Raw genomic sequence first — 21,753 nt, forward strand, 5'->3', positions numbered from 1 at the left:
TATGGGGGAAAAAAGGCGCTTACTTCAACAAAGTAAGGACAAACTTATGGTGCCAATACGCCAGGCACCTGCTCTTGAGGCACCCATCAGGGTTAAGATTGGCAAGAAGAGGAAATTTGAGGGATCTTCAATGTCCAACAGGAAAGGCTTATTCTCACAGTCTAGAGAAGGAAGAGGTGAAGCAAAATGGTGTAATAGGAGATGCCCTAAGGAAGTGACCTGCTTTAAATGCAGGAAGATTGGTCATTATGCCCATAAATGCTCAACCAAGTAGGAAGTTTGCCTTAAGTGTAGTGGAGAGGGACACTTCAAGCAAGATTGTCCGATGAGAGCAACAACGCCAAATGTATTGCAAGAACACTATGAAGGATACGATGAGAAGGTGACTTGCTACAAATGTGGAAGGACAGGGCATTACACCAGCAAGTGCACGTCCAAGAGTAAGGTGTGCTACGGATGTAACAAAGAAGGACATTTATCTAGGGACTCCCCGAAGAAAAATGAACCAGCAGGAGCGAATGCACCTCCAGAGCTAAGGATCATCCTTGAGAAAGCAGCTGGTAATGCAAGGAATCAAGAGTAAGGACGGATGACCGAAGATCAAGTTATGAAGTAGTCATGTAGATAGTACCATGTGGAGTAGCCTATTAGAGGCATAGTCTATGGTGAACTTGAACACCTGTGTAATAGTTTCAAGAAATAGTAAATCCTTCATTTTGTTATCTGGTGTGTTAAAATGTTATGTGATTTTTTTTGTGTGGTGACTTGGAGACTGCAAGACAATACTTGGGACGAGTATGAGTAGGTGTGAATGGTAGTAGAGGCCTATACTACCGGAAGCACAGGACTCACACTTGGATCAGGGAAAGTCACAAGGTTACCAAGAAGTTAGTAATTGATTTCGTTTTATTCACGTATGTCGTTACCATTGTTTTGGTAATGACTAAGAAGATTGTTGGTATCCCGACCCTAGTGGTCATATCACATTGAGTCCGACTACGATGAGTAGGTTACGTGGTTCAGAGAACCAAGTTTGATGTAGCATCCGACTTAAACCAAACGATTGAAATCAAAGCGATCAATAGAAGTATTGCGCTCGTTGTTAAAGAAGTTGGTAGCTAGAAATGCTACATGTTAAAATGTGATTATATCACATTCGACCATGAAGGAAGGCATATTCCATTCCGGAATTTGACTCTAAGAGACCTGAGTCTAAGCGTTGCTACATATGATGATATGTCATTAGAATATGACACATCAGTCAATTGTAGTAATCAAATTAACTTATACTAAGTTTGTTAAGAAGAAGAAGAAGGAGTCTCTGATAAAGAATGAGGTTGTGATACGAAGGTCATGATTGGAAGTCTAACATGAGATAGAGAGCGGGTCCTAGATTGGGCACCGCTTGTGGTCAGGAAGTCTTAGAGTTAGATACTCATTCGAAGAAACATCAAAGTTACGGTTATTACTTAGGATGAAGAAATAACGTATGGGGTCATCATGTGAGCCCTGTTTCGTTGATGATTCCGGGACGTAATCATCCTAAGGGGGAGATAATTGTAACGCCCGTAGATCCAGGCTAGTCAATTTAGAGGCAATAAGTTTCGAAAACTACTTTTGGCAAAAGATTATTTAGAATAAACAATCTTAACAAAGTTTTAGTATATGTTACAAGGTTTACGTACATATAAAGAATGCCAAAATCCAAGTTATAACAAAGAAGTTATGGCGCGCCGAAGTTTTACGGCAAAACCGGCACGACACCAGGAGACGTAAATAGTGAATTTACGATGGAGGACTTTTTAGCCATAGTGATCTAAAAGAAAGTCGTAGAATAAGTTAAACCGAGAAAATCCATAAAAAGAACGCCCAAATCTAACTTCGTATGAAGAAGTTATGATTTTTCTAAGATTCGGCTTAGCAGTGTACAGCCCGAAATTCGAATTTTAGTTCGAGCGGTTTTTGGCTTACGCGACCTAAATGAGAGTTGAAGATCTCATTAATAGGAACTTAACGGTAAAAAGATGGACGAAAACAGAGTTCGTATGAAGGAGTTACGAATTCTTCGTGGTCATTTAACAGTCTAAGCGCCTCCTACTGTTAAATTTGAGATCGGTCGAGAATTAGCCGACAGAGTCTAAATGAAAGTTGAAGATATTGTTTTTACCTACGCGTGGAAGAAAAGAACGTCGAAAACGGAGCTTGTATGCGAGAGTTATGATTTTTCTAAGTTTGAAGGCTGATACGCGATAGGGGGTGACGTGGCACCACCAGAAGGTTGCCACATGCACCAACTCGGCGATTAGGTCCTCCTACTCGGCGGGTCCATCAGTCAGCACCCCTATGAATAGAGGTGTCGGGCATTTACTTCTCTTCACACCTCCCAAACTCACTTTCTCTCTCTAGTTTCTCTCTCTAGCCTCCCTAACCCCCCCCCCCCCCCTAAAAGCCTAGGTAAACCCCCTAGCACCTGAAGGAAGACCCGAGGCTCCCGAAGGCCCTAGAAAAGAGCCTTCTGGCTTGGGAACGCTGCTCCAGCAAAGCCCGGATTTCGAGAAAACCCGCTGTAAGTGAGTTGTACCTATCCTATCTTTAGTATAGCTTATGTTACAATATAGTAATGTTATTAGGAGCTTATAAGGAGTGTTTGGGCTATTATTATGGGTTATATAAGTAATGTTTAACGCTTATATAATAATAATAGTTGGACTACTAAATTAGTCTCATCAAACGTTAGACTAAACCCTAGTGGTATTGATACTAGGTTTTATCAAAGGAAATTGTTTTGAGAGTATCGAAGCGCTGTCCGAGTGCTGAGTCACCACCTTTCAGGTGATTGCATAGTTACTTTCATCTTACACATAGATATGAAGTATTTTACATAAATTACGTCTTATGTGTGCATATTATCTGTATACTTGCTATCTATACTAGATGAACAATTTTATACACATTTTAAATGATTTAAACTGTATATGTATTTTATATTTACAATAATGTTGGGGTAAAACATGGGTAGATGTAATAGATGGAGTATGAGTTGGATGATGAGTTGAGAGGTGTTATAGACCACGAGGTGAGGGTGAGAGGTGGACGATGTGAGAAGCCTTTTTCCCAAAGGATGGCCCCGTCATTCAGCAGAGTATGGATGACAACCACGGACTATTCTGGACAGTCCAGTGGAACACTAGCAGGCTCGCAAACTGTAGGTGTTGTGAACGACGTGTTCACCGGTGTACTCTAGAAACCCATTGATATGTATTGCGAGTGGACTCTAAAAAACGATACTGTCAATAAAACCCTGGCAGATACACCTAAAGGACTCTACCGGCAGAAGCGCCTAATAGAGAACCTCATAACCCCGACAGATGCGCCTAAAGGACTATACCGGCAGATGCGCCTCATAGAGAATGTCACAATTTTGGCAGTTGCGCCTAAGTGACATAACTAGCAGCTGTGCTTGACAACGATGGAATTCGTACCTATTCATTAGGAAAATCCTTAGGAATGAATGAACGAGATATAGCTGATTCTTAGGGTAGATCCTTAAGAATAAAAGAAGATAATGGGGATGGGTAATGGGGTTTAATTATTTGATTGTTTAAACATAATAGTTATATTATTGTGGGTTGAAAACCCTATGTACTCACCAGGTTTCCCAACCTGACCCACTCCAATTTATTTATATCTCAGATGTTGATATGAAGTCACATTACACTGAGAGATTTAAAGAGATGTAGATCACAAGTGTAAATAAATGTAAGTTCTCTTTATGCTTATGTTTCTGTATTAACGATGACATCCCAAATGTTTTAAAATGAATAAAATACGTTTCTTCAAAAATGTTTTAATAACGTATTTATCGTGTTTTTCTGGGAACAAATTCCGCAACATTTTTGTTAAAAGAAGTACTCTGATTTTTAGAAAGCATAAACAAAATTGGTCTTTTCTGGCCGTGAAAATGGGGATGTCACACATATCTACTATAATCATCAGTAAATGTCACATATAAGCGGTTAGCATCCCTTGAGGCGGTTCTGAAGGGTCCACACACATCATAATGTATGAGGTCCAACAAACCCTCACCCCTAGCACAAGAACTAGTGAAGGGGGACTTTGTCATTTTCCCAAGTAAACAAGATTCACAACTATCATTCGAATTTAGGTCAAATGACTCCAAGACTCCATCCTTTTGGAGTTGGCCTATGCGTTTCTTGCTTACATGTCCAAGACGACAATGCCATAATGATGTTTTATCCAAGTTAATGGAAGAATCAATACACAACACATTATTTCCTAGGTTATCTACAACCGACACAGTTTCATACACACCATCACAAGATAATGCTTTAAAATAAAGAACATTATTAAAGAAAGCATTAATACCACCACATTCATTATCAAACGAAGAGGTAAAACCTTGTTTGTACAAACCATGAAAGGAAATAATATTTTTCGCCATTTCAGACGAGTAACAACATTTATTCAAATATAATGTTAACCCACTACTTAGCAACAAATAATAAACTCCAATCTTGGTGACAAGTGAAGCTTTCCTATTCCCCATGATTAAGTTTATCTTCCCATGCTCCACATCCTCACTTCTTCTGAGTCTCTGCGAATCAGAACATATGTGAATACCACAACCAGTATCAAGGACCCAAGAATTAGAATGGGGTGAGGTATTAGACAATATAGTGTAAATACCTGCATGGTTGAGTTTCACTTTCCCATCCTTAACATCTTGCGGGTACTTTGGGCAATTTCGCTTCCAGTGCCACTTTTCATGGCAATAGAAGCATTCGGCCTCTTTAGGGTTGGTAGAAGGAGTGACATAACCTCTTTTGGTTATATTTGAAGAGGAGCCATCAAGGGACTTTCCCTTGGTACCTTTCGAAGGGCTCTTCCTCTTCTTCCCTTTACCTTGCCCGATTGCCATGACAGGGGTCGTGGTAGGAGTTCCAGTGGTAACAACCAATTTACTTTTGAGACCACTTTCGTAAGTCTTCAAAAGTCCTTGATGTTGGCTGAGTGTAACTTCCTCCTTGTTCAAGTGATATGTCATTCGGGATTGATCATTACACGAAGGTAAGGAGTGGAAAATGATGTTAGTTGCCAACTCCTCGGGGAAGTTCACATTCAATTTCAGCAAACGGTCCACAAATCTTTACATTTTCTACATGTGGCCCGTGATGGGTTCACCATCCTTCATTCGGGTTGTTATCATGGAGGAAACGATTTCATACCTCTCTTGACGAGCAGTTTGATGGTAGAGGTCCATCAAGTCCTCGTTCATCTCAAAAGGGTAATAGTCCTCATAGGACTTTTGGAGCTCGGCTGTCATCGTTGGCAACATGATACATGCCACTTTGGTGGCATCTCTCTCATGAGTCCGAAATTCAATGATCTACTCTGGAGTAGCAGACGACTCATAAAGTTCCTTAAGCTCCTTGTCGAGGACATATTCCTTATCCTCATAGCGTGTGACCATCCTTATGTTCATGATCCAATCATTGAAGTTGGATCGATCAAAGATGACTCTCCTACAAGGGTTTATGAGAGAGAAGGAGCCGGTAGGGTTTGAGCCAGAAGCAACATTGCTGGAAGACATCTGAAAAGAAGGAGAAGTTTAGATTAGATATAAAGATAGTCCTTAATAAGACACCCAAAAGTAATATTAAGGCTAGGACCCAACACAATATTTTATAGCTTAGAAGAGGGATGTCGTAATCCAAGCTATAAAATATTTGAAGGTAGGTGAATGACGATTCACCAATTTCCACCATAAAAACGAAATGTATTATTAGGTTTTAATTAGTTTTGAAACTCCAAGATTCTTTGAGCTTCATTGAACTTTTCAATGGCATATTTCAATCTCGAATGTGTCACACCCCAAAACCGGAACGGCGGAAACGCTTTAGGGTGGATGACGTCATGTCAAGTATCACAACATATGCAGTATAGTAATCGAAGTACAACAACCATTGCATTAATAGTTATAGTTTTACATAAGTTACATTTCATAGAAACATTAAAGTAATACAAAAACTAGTATAGATGCAGCTCGGTTGTAGACTGACTTCGCCAAAGCTCCCAAGTGTACCTGTCTATCGTTGACCTGAGAATACAAGTTATTTTGAAAGCGAGTATCAACATTTTTATAAATGCTGGTGAGTTCATAAGTATTTAGTGTCATTTTTGTAAGTAAGCATTTTTATTCAAAATAACTTTATGAAAAGTAGTAGTTTAGAATCTACGGTGTATTAGCGTCCTTTCCAGAAAATCCTATATTTTCTAAATAAAAGCAGTCTTCTACCAAGACTCGACAGAGTTAGGTTTTAAAGAGTAATTTTCCCTTACATACTATCATTACCAAAATATGCTATTTGACTTTAAAGAAAGTAGGAGAATATCACTAGTAAAAATACTAGGGGAAAATAGCATGTGGCTCAGCAGAAATACTGCTGACTAAGGCAAAAGAAAACATAGACTCCAGGGAAGTATCGAATGAATGATACGCCTGGCTCAGTCTAACAAAAGGAAACACAAACCCCAGACGGTATCAAATGAACGATACGACTAGTAAGGTCTAAAACAAAGAAACACAGACCCCAGACAATATCAAATGAACGATACAGCTAGCAAGGTCTAAAACAAAGAAACACAGACCCCAGACAGTATCAAATGAACGATACAGCTAGCAAGGTCTAAAACAAAGAAACACATACCCCAGACAGTATCAAATGAACGATACAGCTAGCAAGGTCTAAAACAAAGAAACACAGACCCCAAACAGTATCAAATGAACGATACAGCTAGCAAGGTCTAAAACAAAGAAACACAGACCCCAGACAGTATCAAATGAACGATACAGCTAGCAAGGTCCAAAACATCTGTTAATCCTAAGTGGGTTGTCTCGAAGTACAGTGGTTATTCTCGTTACCTTAAGGCCATGAATTATAAGGTAAACGTGGAGATACTCGTAACCATACTAATTGACACTAGAGTACTTGATGCCCTGCAAGCGTCGGAATAAATGTGACATTTGTCACCCCTTGGCTTGGTAGGCTGAGGACTGTAGCTAGCAGTCAGGGTGTGGGAGTGTCAGTCCCGTATAGATCTATACACACAATGCCCACTCTCCCTCCAGGAGACTCTGGTTACCAACTTGACAACGGGGAACTCCGTGTCCTGAAGATGCATCTTGTATTTTGAATTCTGTTAGAGGCGTTGGAGTAATGATATAGACTCACGAATGAACTGACTCCTTTGGATTTCTCGTACTAGAAAGAGTGATTAGAATCTCCTAACTATTCCTATAATAGTTACTAGTGTCTCTTGTCTATGAACGTTGGCTAGAAGGATGCCCTTGCTACCCAAGGGAAATAAACTGGTCGATGGAAACCTTTAAGTCTATGCATGTATACATGATATATAATTAATGTTTAAACGACCTTCGGACGGATAACCGATACCCACCAGACCACATCCAAACGAGGAAAAGGAAATAGGGCGAACTACCCTTCCTAAGTCCTTTAAACATTATTTATATAATTATACAATTATAGACATGCACTTAACGAAATAAGAACATAAAAGAAAACTTTGGTAAAACCTTTGTAAAATCTTTACACTTAAGAAAATTCCGACTTGATATCATTTTGTAAAATAGGCTTGAAAACCTTTGGAAATCCTTTGAAAACCTTTCATAAACAAGTTTTGAATATAATTTGATAAAACGATATAAGTAAAGAAAAACTTTGTTTAAAACACTGCTGTAACTGGTTTAGAAGTAAAACAGACAGCACAAGAGAGAGACAATTTGAGAAAAGATTTATATAAGTAAGGACGTTTTGGAAAACCATCTATAGTATATACTTGGTAAAACAGCTGAAAGTGCGATTAATCCTTGTGCATACAGGTTATTAATCACATATGATTGATATGATAACTATCATGTTTTAACTTGTATTCCTCCCATAAAGGCATGTAAAAACATTTAAAAGGTTAATTCAGGGGTATGAACTCACCTGACGTTGGCGTTTCGGATGAATGGACGGTCTAGGATGCTAAGTGTCAAGTGAGGAATTGACCACACACGCGAATCCTATTTAAGATGTAATGATACATTTAAGTATCTAATTAGTCATTTAATAACTAATTAAGCGAGTAAGGATGTTTTACTACATAAAAACACTTTGCTACAAGTGCTAGAAGTACCAAGGGTTGCATAGAAGGTGTGTATGGACTCACATTGGAGTTTAATATTCAAATGATGGCCCTTATCTCACTCATAGAATCATGCCAGAGTCGAATCAAGGGCTAAGGAAGTGATTGGGGCTCAAAATGGACACAATAGGGAGTTTACAGTCCTTGGACCACTCCTTGAGGAGTTTACGGCCGTAAACACATGAGTTTACGGTCGTAAACACATGAGATTACGGTCGTAAACTCATGTTAGTCCATTTCTTTTGTTCTTTGGTGGTTCTAGGCTATGTAGGCAAGGTTCTAGTCACTTATATGAGCATAGGAAGGTGTTAAAGGCACTTAATCACCTTGGAAAGGTGTTTACGGTCTATGATGGTTTTCTTGGTGAGTTTACTACCTTAAACACATGAGTTTATGGTAGTAAACTCATGTTTTTTCATGAATCATATGTTTTGGTGCATCAAATGAATAATTACAAGGCTCTAGGCACTCATGGAAGCTTTTGGAGGTGATTGAGGGGTAGTTTAACACCCAAAAAGGTGTTTATGGTCCTTGAAGATGGGTTTACGGTCCAAGAATGTTCTTAGACCGTAAACTCATGTTTACTCCCCATTTGTTAAGATTTTGGTGTTCTTTCATGTAAGCCCCTAAGTCATAACTAAGCTCCATAAGTGGTTTGGAAGGGTTTTTGAGCATCAAAACCCCATTTATGAGTGTTTACGGTCCAAGAGTGTTCTTGGACTGTAAACTCATGATTTTGCCACTTTTGGGTATCTTAAACACGAATTTGCATGTTAAATGAGCTAAACAACAATTTAGGGTAGATCACTTACTAGTCTGGGGCTTGATAGAGGCGATTTTGGACCATACACGATTTGTAGAGAGAGAAAGTAGAGAGAGACTACTAAGGTGTGGAAAATGGTTAGAATGAAACCCACTCAACCCTTATATAGGGTGGAGTTTATGGCCTGGTTGGGGGTCCACCTAACACCAACCGCGTGCGGAGTTTTTCACGACTACCGTTAAACACGGAAATTTAAAAATTAGACCGCCTTATTTTTGGTTTGCTTGACGAATATTATTTAAAATATTCCAACGGGTTTAAGTCCGGTCAAAAATATTTTTGGGAAAAATTTGGCTAATTTTTGACGTACTTAATTTCGACGTTAAAACTAATGGAAATTTTTGGGTTGTCACAGAATGTGCCCTTCAGGTTTTGTGACTGGGATGCCGAGGATCACAGAACAAGGTGTGAATTAACCATGAAAATTACTTCGTACTCTTAATGTTTATCACCTAACCGATGTGCCGGTTAACCACACGCGCTCTACCGATCTATGATAAACCTTAATCCACCCTTTGCCTACCTTGTTAAGTCCATGTTAGTGTGTCGTTTAACCACACACGCTCCACTAACAACTTAAGCAAAGTATAAAGTGTAATTTCATGGGTTAGCATCATATTCACATTTTCCTAAAGTAACTATGATTGGGAATTTAAAAAAACATTTCGTTACTTTATAACCATCATACTTTTAATGAGGATTAAAGTCATTGTCCTACCCGTTCGACTAACGAGCCTCCACCAGTCAAGGAAGTTGTGGGTGAGAGTGGACACCCATTAAGCTGCCATTTTATAGGCAGCAACCTTATAGACCGGCTTTGTGAATGAGGCCTACTAATAGTAAAATGACTTGTTCTTATATATATATATATATATATATATATATATATATATATATATATATATATATATATATATAATTAACTTATAATATTATAAAGTATAAGGGTTGAATTTTAACTTTTAAAATTCTAGGGGTTGGAACTAAAGTTTTTAAAGTGACTTTACATGTTCCAAAACTTAAGGGCAAGTTTTGTAACTTTCTAAACTTTTCAACTTTCATAACTTATGAGTTAATGGTTTTTTAAAAAGAGAGACTCTTCATTTTATGTAACCTATGTGTTCATTAATGGACTTTAAAAAAAAAGACTTTTGGTAATCCATAACTTGTGGACAAATTATGGTTTCCATTAAAACACATAAGATCAAAAATTAAACTAACAAAATAATTTCTATGATCTACTAAACTCATAAGTTCATGAATATTCATATCAACAATTTCACGAATCATAAAAGCACATATAATTCTTGAAATTTATTATAATAGCCATTGTAAATGGATTAGCATAACCATTAAACCATCTAAAACAAGTTTTATAAGACCAAAACAATTTAGGGTAATGTTTCTAGTCCAATTCCAGCAGCAAAACTCGAAAATTTGCATTCAGCGCCTCTTACTCGTGGAGTGCAAGAACCTACTCGATAAGTAGGATGAAATAACACATGGACTCATCGAGTCCACCCATGGACTCGGCGAGTTCACTCAGCAGAATGCAGAAATCTTGAGTTTTTTCAACAATTTGCATCAACTATCAAGAAAACAAACCTGTCTCTGATACCACTGAAGGGTTTTGAGCATTCTAACACTCCTAAGGTGTAAATGCAACCCTAGAAACCTTGGATCTATGTTTTACTAAGATACATGCAAATTTGATTTTCCAAGGTTCTTAAGCTAACTAGCATGGCATGGGGAACTTTAAAACATAAAATCTAGTAGGAGAACATACCTTTTTGTTGATTGGATTCTTTGAGAACTTTGTGAGCCTAGCTCCTCAAATGTGATGCCTCAAATGTTTCACACAACACCAGAACTCTTGAAATAACTTTGAGATAAGAACACTATCACTCAAAATCGGCTAGCCCTCTTGTTCTACACATAGTGTCGATTTTGGTAGTCCATGGGGTCCTTTTATCGTTGTGTCACAAGTAGGGTTACAACATGTAAACCCTACTTGTTATGGCTTTTCATATTCCATGATCCATGGGTTTATAACCTCCATGGATTATCCATGGATCACCTTATGGGTTTTAGCCCAATTCAATAAACCATGGATCATTAGCCCATTATAAAAGAATGGATGATTTACATAATGAACTCCATATATTTAATTAGTCTCCTTTTTGATCACCAAATTAATTCTAAATTAATTCTTGATCAATACTAATTAAATAAGATTATTAATATATTAGAACTTATAATGTATTAATAAACCTTAAGTGTCCTTTCTCTCATTTAGTCTATCCAAGTGTTGCAATGACATGCAAACCAAAATGGATCATGCCAACCGGGTCAAGTACATCCCATAAATAGCTATGAACTTAGACGCCTAATCCAACAGTTCCAACTAAGAAGGTTGCCAAAACACCTTAAGGAATGTGGACATGGAAGGTTTTGTTGTTAGCGCATATCAAGGTTTGGGGTTGCGAGGCTTTCGTGAGATGAGAGACTTACAACAAGCTCGAACCTCATAGTGAGCGTTGTATTTTCATCGGCTACCCACATAAATCGTTTGGATATTTGTTCTATAGACCTAGTGATAACGTGGTCTTTGTAGCGTGAAAGGGTGTTTTTCGTGAAAGAGAACTCTTATGCCAAGAGGATAGTGGGAGGCAAATTGACTTTGAAGAGCTTCAAGAGTTAAGTGATAAAGGAACCTCTAACACTAGCAATCAACCTGAGGATGAGACTCTTGTTCAACCAATTGATGAGTCCGTACCTATGAGACGTTCCAATAGAGTTAGTGTTCCACCTGTGTTGTATGGTTTTCATATAACAAGTGAAGGTGATACGTTTATCAATGATAGCACACTGATAAATTTGGATGAACCTAACAACCACAAGGAAGCCATGGCGGGCCAATAGTCTGCAAAGTGGAAAGAGGCAATGGAGAGCGAGATTCATTTCATGTATGAAAATCAAGTTTGGAACTTGGTTGACAATGTACCAGATCGTAAGACGGTCGGGTGCAAGTGGATCTTCAAGAAGAAGACCGAAATGAATGGGAAAGTACACACATATAAGGCAAGATTGATTACAAAGGGATTTATTCAAACTCCTGGAGTTGACTATGAGGAGACCTCCTCACCAGTAGCGAAGATCAAATCTATAAGGGTTATGCTAGCCATAGCTACGTTTCATGATTATGAAATATGACAGATGGATGTCAAAACCGTTTTCCTTAATGGGAAGTTGGCTGAGGATTTTTACATGAGTCAGCCAGAGGGTTTTGTAAATGCGAAGTACCCTAATAGAGTGTGTAAGCTTGAGAAATCCATTTATGGATTAAAGCAAGCATCTCGCAGATGGAATCTTTGTTTCGATGAGAAAGTGAAAGAGTTTGGATTTTCGAGAAGTGAGGATGAGTCCTGCATATATGCCAAAGCTAGTGGGAGTATAGTTAGCTTTCTAGTATTATATGTGGATGAGATACTACTTACAGGAAATGGCGTTCCAACCTTGCATGAGGTTAAGTCCTGACTTGGGAAGTGTTTCGCTATGAAGGACCTTGGAGAATCTACTTACATTCTGGGGATAAGGATATTGAGAAATAGGAGTAAAAGACTAATATGACTTAGTCAAAGTACCTACTTGGACAAGGTGTTGAAACGTTTGAACATGGAGAATTCCAAGAAAGGAGAATTTCCTATCCAGAGCAATACCAAACTGAGTAAGACTTAGAGTCCGAGTACCGTTGCTGAAATAGCAGAAATGAGTCGAGTACCATATGTTTATGCCGTTGGCTCAATCATGTATGCTATGACATGTAATCGCCCTGATGTGGCTTTTGCTATGAGCATGGTTAGTCGATATCATGGGAATCCTGGTAGAGCCCACTAGATTTCAGTAAAGAACATTCTTAAGTACCTACGGAGGACTAAGGACTGGGTCCTTACCCTCGGTGGGAGTGATGACTTGAGAGTGACAGGGTATAGTAACGCCATCTTTCAGACCGACATAGATAATTTCCGATCTCAGTCAGGCTGGGTATTTACCCTAAATGGACGAGTAGTGACATGGAAAAGTTCCTAACAAAAGACTGTAGTTGATTCAATGTGAAAATCAGAGTGCATAGAAGTAAGCGAAGCATCGAAGGAGGCTATATGGCTAAAGAACTTCATCGGAGACCTTGGAGTTGTACCAGCTGTAAAGGAGCCTATGGAGATTTTCTGTGACAACGAGGGTGTGGTTGCCTTAACAAGGGAACCGAGGGATCATGGCAAATCCAGGCACACCAACAGAAAATATCACTTCATAAGACATCGAGTAGAAGAGGGACTCCTCGTAATGAAGAGGGTAACGTAAGAGGATAACCCAACAGATCCCCTTACGAAGGGACTGAGTAAGGTTAAGCATTTGCAGCATGCTGAGAGCATTGGCCTAAGAGACGATATTAGTTTTAGTGATGAGATAGGCAGTTAGAAACATGTAATAGATAAATGTATTTGACATTTGAAGATTAAATAATAAGGGTTTTATTTATAAGTAAAGCTTACAGTCTTCTGGCAATTGCTTATTTTATGTTTCATTTTCGCATGTTTTGACTTCCAGAATAATATGATTATTCAAAATATCCACATTCAATCATACTTTGGAAGTAAGATATGAGGTTAGACTGTCTTGATTTGGCTTGTAGATTGTCTAAAGTGTTTAGACATAGCAAAAGTTTGCTACAACATTCATGAGTGATCTTGAAATAAGATTTGAGAATTGGATTAAACCCATGCTCACATGAATCATTTCATGGAATTTATCACGAGTGATTGTGAGACGATAATATTATATAATCTTCAAGCCAAGACATATGAGTTGTTGATTACGAGGTGGTTGTGCATTGATAGTATGAAAACGCATTAGTAACTTGATGTTATAAAATGGGTTGTTGTGTATAATTTAACATGTAATTAGTACAAGCATATAAGTCGAATTTTATCTGTTCCTTTTATCCTAAGAGGATTAAAAGCGATATCTTGGGCCCTTCAATGATTTTTGTTTTGAATTATGTGTCGGGCCCGGTCAGGACTGAATTGATGTGTTCAATTAAGTTCTATGTCAAACAAATCAGAAATCGGGAAACAAACTGTTGGATAATGAGTATGACTTTATTCTATGTCTTTGTCCACACGATATCTTGAAGAACAGAGGATTATATGATCCCTTATCTAAAGGACGCGTCATTGACTAGGTCAAAGTTTGACAACGGCTTTTGAGAGGTACGATTGCTAATTGGATTTTGAAGTAGCATTGGTAGTTATAGTTATTAGACTTATCCAAGTGAGAGACTGTTGGATTAGGTGTCTAAGCCCATAACTATAATTGGTATGTACTTGACCCGATAGTAGCATGGTCCTTTTGGGTTGCCTTCACCGGGGCAATTTGATAAGATGAATATTTGAGAAAGAGGTTATTTGTAATTTATTAATATATTATATGAATAATATATTAATTGAGAAATCGTGTTATTTAATTGGTATTGATCAAGAATTAATTTGGAATTAATTTAGTGTTAAAAAGAGACTGATTAAATTTATGGGGACTGATTAGGTAAATTAGAAATACTTATAGTTTGGGCTAATGATCCATTTTATTAGGGATGGACTAAACCTATATGAGATTCCATGGAGGTTTAGTCCAAAGGGCCTATGAAATGTTAAGAGTCATGGTGAATTAAGTTTTTCATGTAAGAAACCCTAGGAATTCTACACTATAAAATTAACCCCTAACATCCATAAAATCGGCCATAAGAGTTCCAAGGCAAATGTGCCAACCCGATATTTCGAATCTATGTAATGACCTGAAAGGCAAGTATTGTAACCTCTTTTGATGTAATGAAATTAACTTCGAAAATAAAATGTTCAAAAGTCTCTATTTGGTTACCTACTATGTTAGATACCATTAAATCGTGATCGTACATAAAAAGAACATCCAAATCTAACTTCGTATAAGGAAGTTATGATTCTTCCAAGTTCGGCATTGTGATAAACAGCTAAAAATTCGAAACAGAGATCGAGCGACTTTTGGCCGGAATGACATACATGAGAATCGAAGGTCTGGACATTGGTTTTTCAACGGTAAAAAGTCTGGCAAAAACAGACATCGGATAATGAAATTATGGATTTCTAACGAACTTTTCTTACCCCGAATTTTTAAAAATAAATAATAAAAATAATTTCAAAATTTGCCGATGGAGTCTAAACGAAAGTTTTAGAGCGTAGTCTCACCTACGTGTGGATATGAAGAACGTTGAAAACGGAGTTCGTATGAAGAAGATATGAATTTTTGAAGTTTACTAAATAATAAAAATATAAATTTAAATCAAATTTCGGTATTATCCGAAGGAGGAGTTACCGGGAAAATCCGAGTTACGCCCAGCGTACTCGAGGGCTAAACCTCAGATCGTCCACGTCGCCCCCTATACGAGGCTATGCCCCGTCCCATCCGAGCTCCGAGGCAGTCGAGGATGCGGTCATGCATGACGCAGACGTACGCCCAGCGTACCGAGGCGGTTCCCAGCCCCTATAAAAGGGATGCGAGGGTTCCAGGGAAAATGCCCATTTCCTCTCATCTTTCTAGAGTTTTTGCCTCGTTTTCCATGCACATGATATCCCGAAGCCCCGGATTCCATACTCAAGCCCCGAACAAAAGCAAACCATTTCATTTTGGTCTTGATAGAAGGCTACATTTATACCAGTAGTAAATATGGGATTTTCTAGGAACAAACAAACAAAAACAAACCATTTCATTTTAGTTCATACAAACATTTTCATTTAATACTTATGAAACTCACCAGATTAAATGCTGATCTACTCTTTCAAAACTACTTGTATGTCCCAGGGATTCAGTAATTACAGGTAACAAACAGCTTTTTAAGAAGGGACGCTGCGGCGCCAGTTTAAATTCATATTTTGGCATCATATTGTAATTGGTTTTGAACATGTACCTTTTAACAATGTAAACTTTCAATTATATATATGATGGTTATATTGCTTTCTTTACTATGTATTCAATTGTTACGGTACTACATGAAGTCATCCGCCCCCGAACGTTTCCTCCGTTCCGGTTTGGGGGTGTGACAGATTGGTATTGATACATTGTTTATAGTGAACTAAGTATATGGAACCACATAAGATATACAAACTATAAATTCTTAAGGGACTAATACTCTCTGACAAAACATTTTTTTGTTTTACGCCTAAGCCGCGTTTCGTTTAACTTAAATTGTTAGTTCATTTAAGTACAAATACATGCATACAACAACTTATTTTCATGATTATATCTATACAAGAAGTATTTAGGCAAGTTGGACACTACGATTAAACCTCGATGTATGTAATCAGATTTGGGACAAATATAGCATGATCAATTATATTTATCCGAGATCGGACTAATGTATATCGAGGAATGCTCGTAGTGAACAACAAGTTGAAACTTACCAAAACATCACAAGGATCAAACGCACGAATTTAAATACTATAGGAGTATTTGGTACATAAACTAGTTTAACCTACATGTTTAGTCTTACATGTTCCAAATTTTGTTCAATTCTTATAACCCTATTCTCGTATAGTCAAATAGCTGGATTTTATCACCCCGACGACCCCTACTATCCCAACCAAGGCAACGGGGGATGGATCGAAGAGGATCCCGAGGAGGACGAAGAACCCATAGAATTGGATGAAGGGGAGGACTCCGGTACCTACTCATAGCCGGAAATAATCAACCCACCACCCGCACAACCTCCCGTCTTCATGAGAAACTTTCAAGGACCGACTCCCATTTAGGGAAGTCACCTTCACCATTGGAGCTAGAAAAAAGGGATACGTCCTCCCTACGACATGTGTCGAGACTTCTACGATGTCGGCGGCGGAGGTTCAGCCGATCGAGCACTCCCAGTCATGGTGGGCAAGCTAGCCAACCAGTCCTATCAATCCGAGGTTCAAGCTAGCCGGATTCGTGAAGTCAACATGGAAATACAGGTTCACACTTCCGACATTCGTAGGCTGGACAGAGCTCAGGACAATGCCCAACTCCAAACCAAAGCATTCCAAGCAAAAATGATTGCAGCCCTCACCGAGATGAGGGAACAACAAGCCGCCTTCGATAGTCGTCTTATGGAAGCAAAGCAATCGGATACAGAGTCAAGCTCCAAGCGCAACCTACGTCGCTAATAGTGCTTGCCAAATCCCAAATTTTGTTATAAGTTAGGACCTCGGCTAAAAGTTTTATTTTTCTTAAACTTTGTAACCGGAGACCCTTAGAGGGGTCAAATTTTCGTGATCGTTGTTTCAACTATTATATTAATATAATTGGCACGCTATTATTACTACATTGAGTATTTCATTCAATCCTTAAAGTGTTAAGGAGAAACCATACGCTTGTTTCATATATTCGGATTTGCGAATAACTTTCATTCTTCTATCATTAAGACTCATACTATCATCTGTTTTTGAATTATGGCGATTTAGTTCATGAGACACATTCATTTTCTATGGTATGGAATTCTTATCTTTATCTTTTCAACCTATAGTTGAAGGATGACTCCACGTAGAAACCCGAGACGATGCAACGGTGGGGAAGCACCGGTACCACCACCGCCTCCACCTCCTCAATTTGATGTTGTTATGTTCTAAGCAGCAGTCACAGCAGTTGTGGCGGCTGCCATGTCACAGATCAATACCCCTGTTACTACTGGTTCGAGAATTGGCACACTTCCTTCCAACCATGGCGAGAGTCATGGGCAACCCCGAGAGTGCACCTATAAGGACTTTATGAATGCCAAACCCCGGATGTTTAATGGAACTGGTGGTGTGATGATTTTAAGGTAGTGGATCGAAAGGACAGAACCAGTCTTTGAAATCTGGTCCTATCCCGAGCACAACAAAGTCAAGTTTGCCAGTTACACGCTTACTGATAGAGCTTTAACTTGGTGGAATGGCCACGTTAAGGCACTTACTCTAATAGTGGTGAATTCAACAAGCTGGGTGAGCTTAAAAATCATGCTGATGAGAGAGTATTGTCCACGAGGAGAGATTCAAAAACTCGAGCACGAACTCTGGACTCTTGGAATGATTGGTACCAACATATCAACTTATACCAACATATTATGCGATCTGGCAATCCTTTGCCCAGATATGATTGCTCCTGAGAGCAAGAAAATAAAGAGATACATTTGGGGACTGTCGCCCCAAATTCAATCAAGCGTGTTAGCTTCAAAACCTGACACTTTTGAAAGTGCCAAGGAGCTGGCCCAATCTCTTATTGATCACGGAAGTCATCAGAACTCAATGATTTCGGCACCAGAACCACAAAAGGGAAACAACAACAACAACAATAACAGGAAGAGAGGATGGAATAAGGGGAAGGGTGGGTCTTCCCAAGAATCCTCGAAGAAACAACTAGTTATAGTGAATGCTGCTACTGTACCTACTACCGTTCCTACAAATCTCTACCCAACAAATCCTTATGTGGGTAAGATTACAAAGTGCACCAAATGCGCTTACCACCACAATGGACCTTGTCAGGAAATGCAGTGCTCCAACTGCAATAGAAAGGGACACACTGTCCGTTTCTGCAAAGCCCTCGTAAAGCCGATCACTCAAGTTCCCAATGCTGGTGTGGGCCAAGTTTGCTATGGTTGTGGCGAGGTGGGCCACTACAAAAGAAACTGCCCGAAGGTAGCAAATACCGGCGGAGTCGGACGAGTTTTGGCTATAGGCCACGAAGAAGCCGTAGCTAATCCTACAGTAGTTGCTGGTACGTTTCTGCTCGATAATTCATATGCATGCATACTATTCGACAGTGGAGCAGAGAGAAGCTTCGTGAGCCAAAATTTTATTCGCTTACTTAAACATAAACCTAGCATGTTAGAAAAATCATTCACTGTAGAAATGGAAAACGGAAAAATGGAAAACACTAACTGCATATACATGGGTTGTACATTAACTTTAGACAATCGTTCTTTCCCAATCAACCTCATGCCGGTCCAAATTAAAGTTTCGACGTCATAGTCGGCATGGATTGGTTAAGTCTTCTTCGCGCCGACATCATGTGCTTTGAGAAAGCAGTTCTTCTTAATCTCCCTAACGATGAAACAGTAGTGATTTATGGCGGCAAATCAAGTACAAACCTTCACATCATTTCGTGCATCCAAGCTCGAAAGTGTTTGCAGAAGGATTAGCATGCATTTCTTGCACACATCGTTGAAACGAGTCAAGAAGTGAAAGAAATTAAGAGCATTCCAGAAGTACGTGACTTTCCCGATATCTTTCCAGAAGAACTACCGGGATTGCCACCGCAGCGTCAAGTCGAGTTTAGAATCGACTTAGTTCCAAGGGCTACCCCAGTAGCCAAATCGCCTTATCGTCTGGCACCAGCAGAGATGCAAGAACTTTCCATTCAGCTTAACAAACTCCACCAAAAAGGATTCATTAGACCAAGCTTCTCACCTTGGGGAGCACCGGTCTTGTTTGTAAAGAAGAAAGACGGATCGTTCCCCATGTGCATTGACTATAGAGAACTGAACAAACTTACTGTCAAAAATCGTTACACTCTACCCCGCATTGACGACCTATTTTATCAACTTCAAGGAGCATACTACTTCTCGAAGATAGATCTACGATGCAGATATCACCAATTACGAGTACTAGAGGAGGATATTCCCAAGACAGCCTTCCGAACTCGTTATGGACACTACAAATTTGTAGTGATGCCGTTCGGACTAACCAACGCACCAACGGTATTCATGGATCTAATGAATATGGTGTGTCGTCCTTACTTGGATCAGTTTGTCATCATCTTCATCGATGATATACTTATCTACTCCCGAAGTAAGGAAGAGCATAGTCAGCACCTACGAAGAGTCTTAGAAACATTACGATCGGAGAAGCTCTATACGAAGTTCTCTAAATGCGAATTTTGGATTCGAAGAGTCGAATTTTTGGGCCACGTTGTTAGCGAAAGGGGATACACATGGACCCCTCCAAAATTAAGGCCATTGAGAACTGGTCGGCACCGAAGACACCTACAGAGATTTGTCAATTTCTAGGTCTCGCTGGCTACTATCGCAGATTCATAAAGAACTTCTCTAGCATTGCGAAACCTCTTACTACATTAACCCAGAAATGTGTGGCCTTTGACTGGGAAGCAAAACAAGAGAAGGCGTTCCAAACACTGAAATAGGCCTTGTGCACCGCACCGATACTATCCCTCCCTGAAGGGATGGAAGATTTCATAGTGTATTGCGATGCATCAAATCAAGGAGTTGGTTGTGTTCTTATGCAAAGAGGGAGGGTTATTACCTATGCCTCCCGTCAGCTTAAGATACACGAAGTAAACTATACAACACACGATCTTGAGTTAGGAGCAGCGGTATTTGCTCTGAAGATCTGGAGACACTACCTGTACGGAACAAAGAGTACTATTTTCACCGACCACAAGAGTCTTCAACACATTTTTTACCAGAAGGAGCTCAACATGCGACAACGACGATGGGTCGAGCTACTCAATGACTACGAATGTGAAATTCGTTATCTTCCTGGCAAGGCCAATGTAGTAGCTAACGCCCTCAGTCGAAAAGAATACACTGGTCGGAGAGTCAAATCTCTGAGTATGACTATCCATCCATTCACACTTATCCACACAAATTAAGGAGGCTCAGCTGGAAGCTTTGCAACCTGAAAATGTGATGGGTGAATCCCTGAGAGGATTGGAACAGAATCTAGAAATCAAGGGTGGCGGAGCATATTATCTCATTGACTGTATCTGGACACTGAGACATGGTGGCTTCAGAGACGTGGTCAGTGTTGCAAAACTCGGCCTACTCGGCCGAGTACTCGGCCGATTACTCGGAATCGGCCCTCCACCGAGGCGAGTAATGTCAACTCGGCCAAAAAACTCGGATTTAGTCAAAATCGGCCAAAAATCGGTCAAACTCGGTCAAAAATCGGACAAACTCGGTCAAACTCGGGCCTACTCGGTCTTACTCGGGCAACTCGGTCAAAATCGGTCAAACTCGGTCAAAGGGTCAAAATTGTCATAAAAAGAGAAAAAAATCAAGAATTTCAAGATTAATATGTATAATGCACTTAATGATTTATTATTTAACACAGACATGTGATTATTACTACATATATATCTTAAATTTTCAATAATTATCCACGTAGTGAGACAATTATGTGTATTTCAGTTTTTATGTATTCACATGTATCTGATTTTGGTTATATATTTCAAAAAAATTATGATTTTAACTTATGATTTTGACATATATAATTTTCCAAAAAATATTTCTACATGAATTACCAAATCCGAGTACTCCCCGAGTACTCCCGAGTACTCGCTACTCCCCAGTCGGCCGACCAGGTACCGAGTAGCGAGTTCTACAACCTTGGACGTGGTCATGACCGAAGCACACAACACGAGATATTCCGTTCACCCAGGTTAAGATAAAATGTATCTGGATCTTAAGAAACTATACTGGTGGCTTAACATGAAAGTAGAAATTGCTACCTTCATAAGTAAATGTCTTACTTGCGCTAAGGTTAAGGTCGAGTATTAGAAACCTTCAGGATTACTACAACAACTGAATATACCGGAATGGAAATGGGAACGGATTACTATGGACTTCATAACCAAGTTGCCCAAGACAA

Source organism: Lactuca serriola, chromosome 6 (assembly GCF_051521515.1).
Source record: "Lactuca serriola cultivar US96UC23 chromosome 6, Lser_US96UC23_V15, whole genome shotgun sequence".
Taxonomy (NCBI): Eukaryota; Viridiplantae; Streptophyta; class Magnoliopsida; order Asterales; family Asteraceae; genus Lactuca; species Lactuca serriola.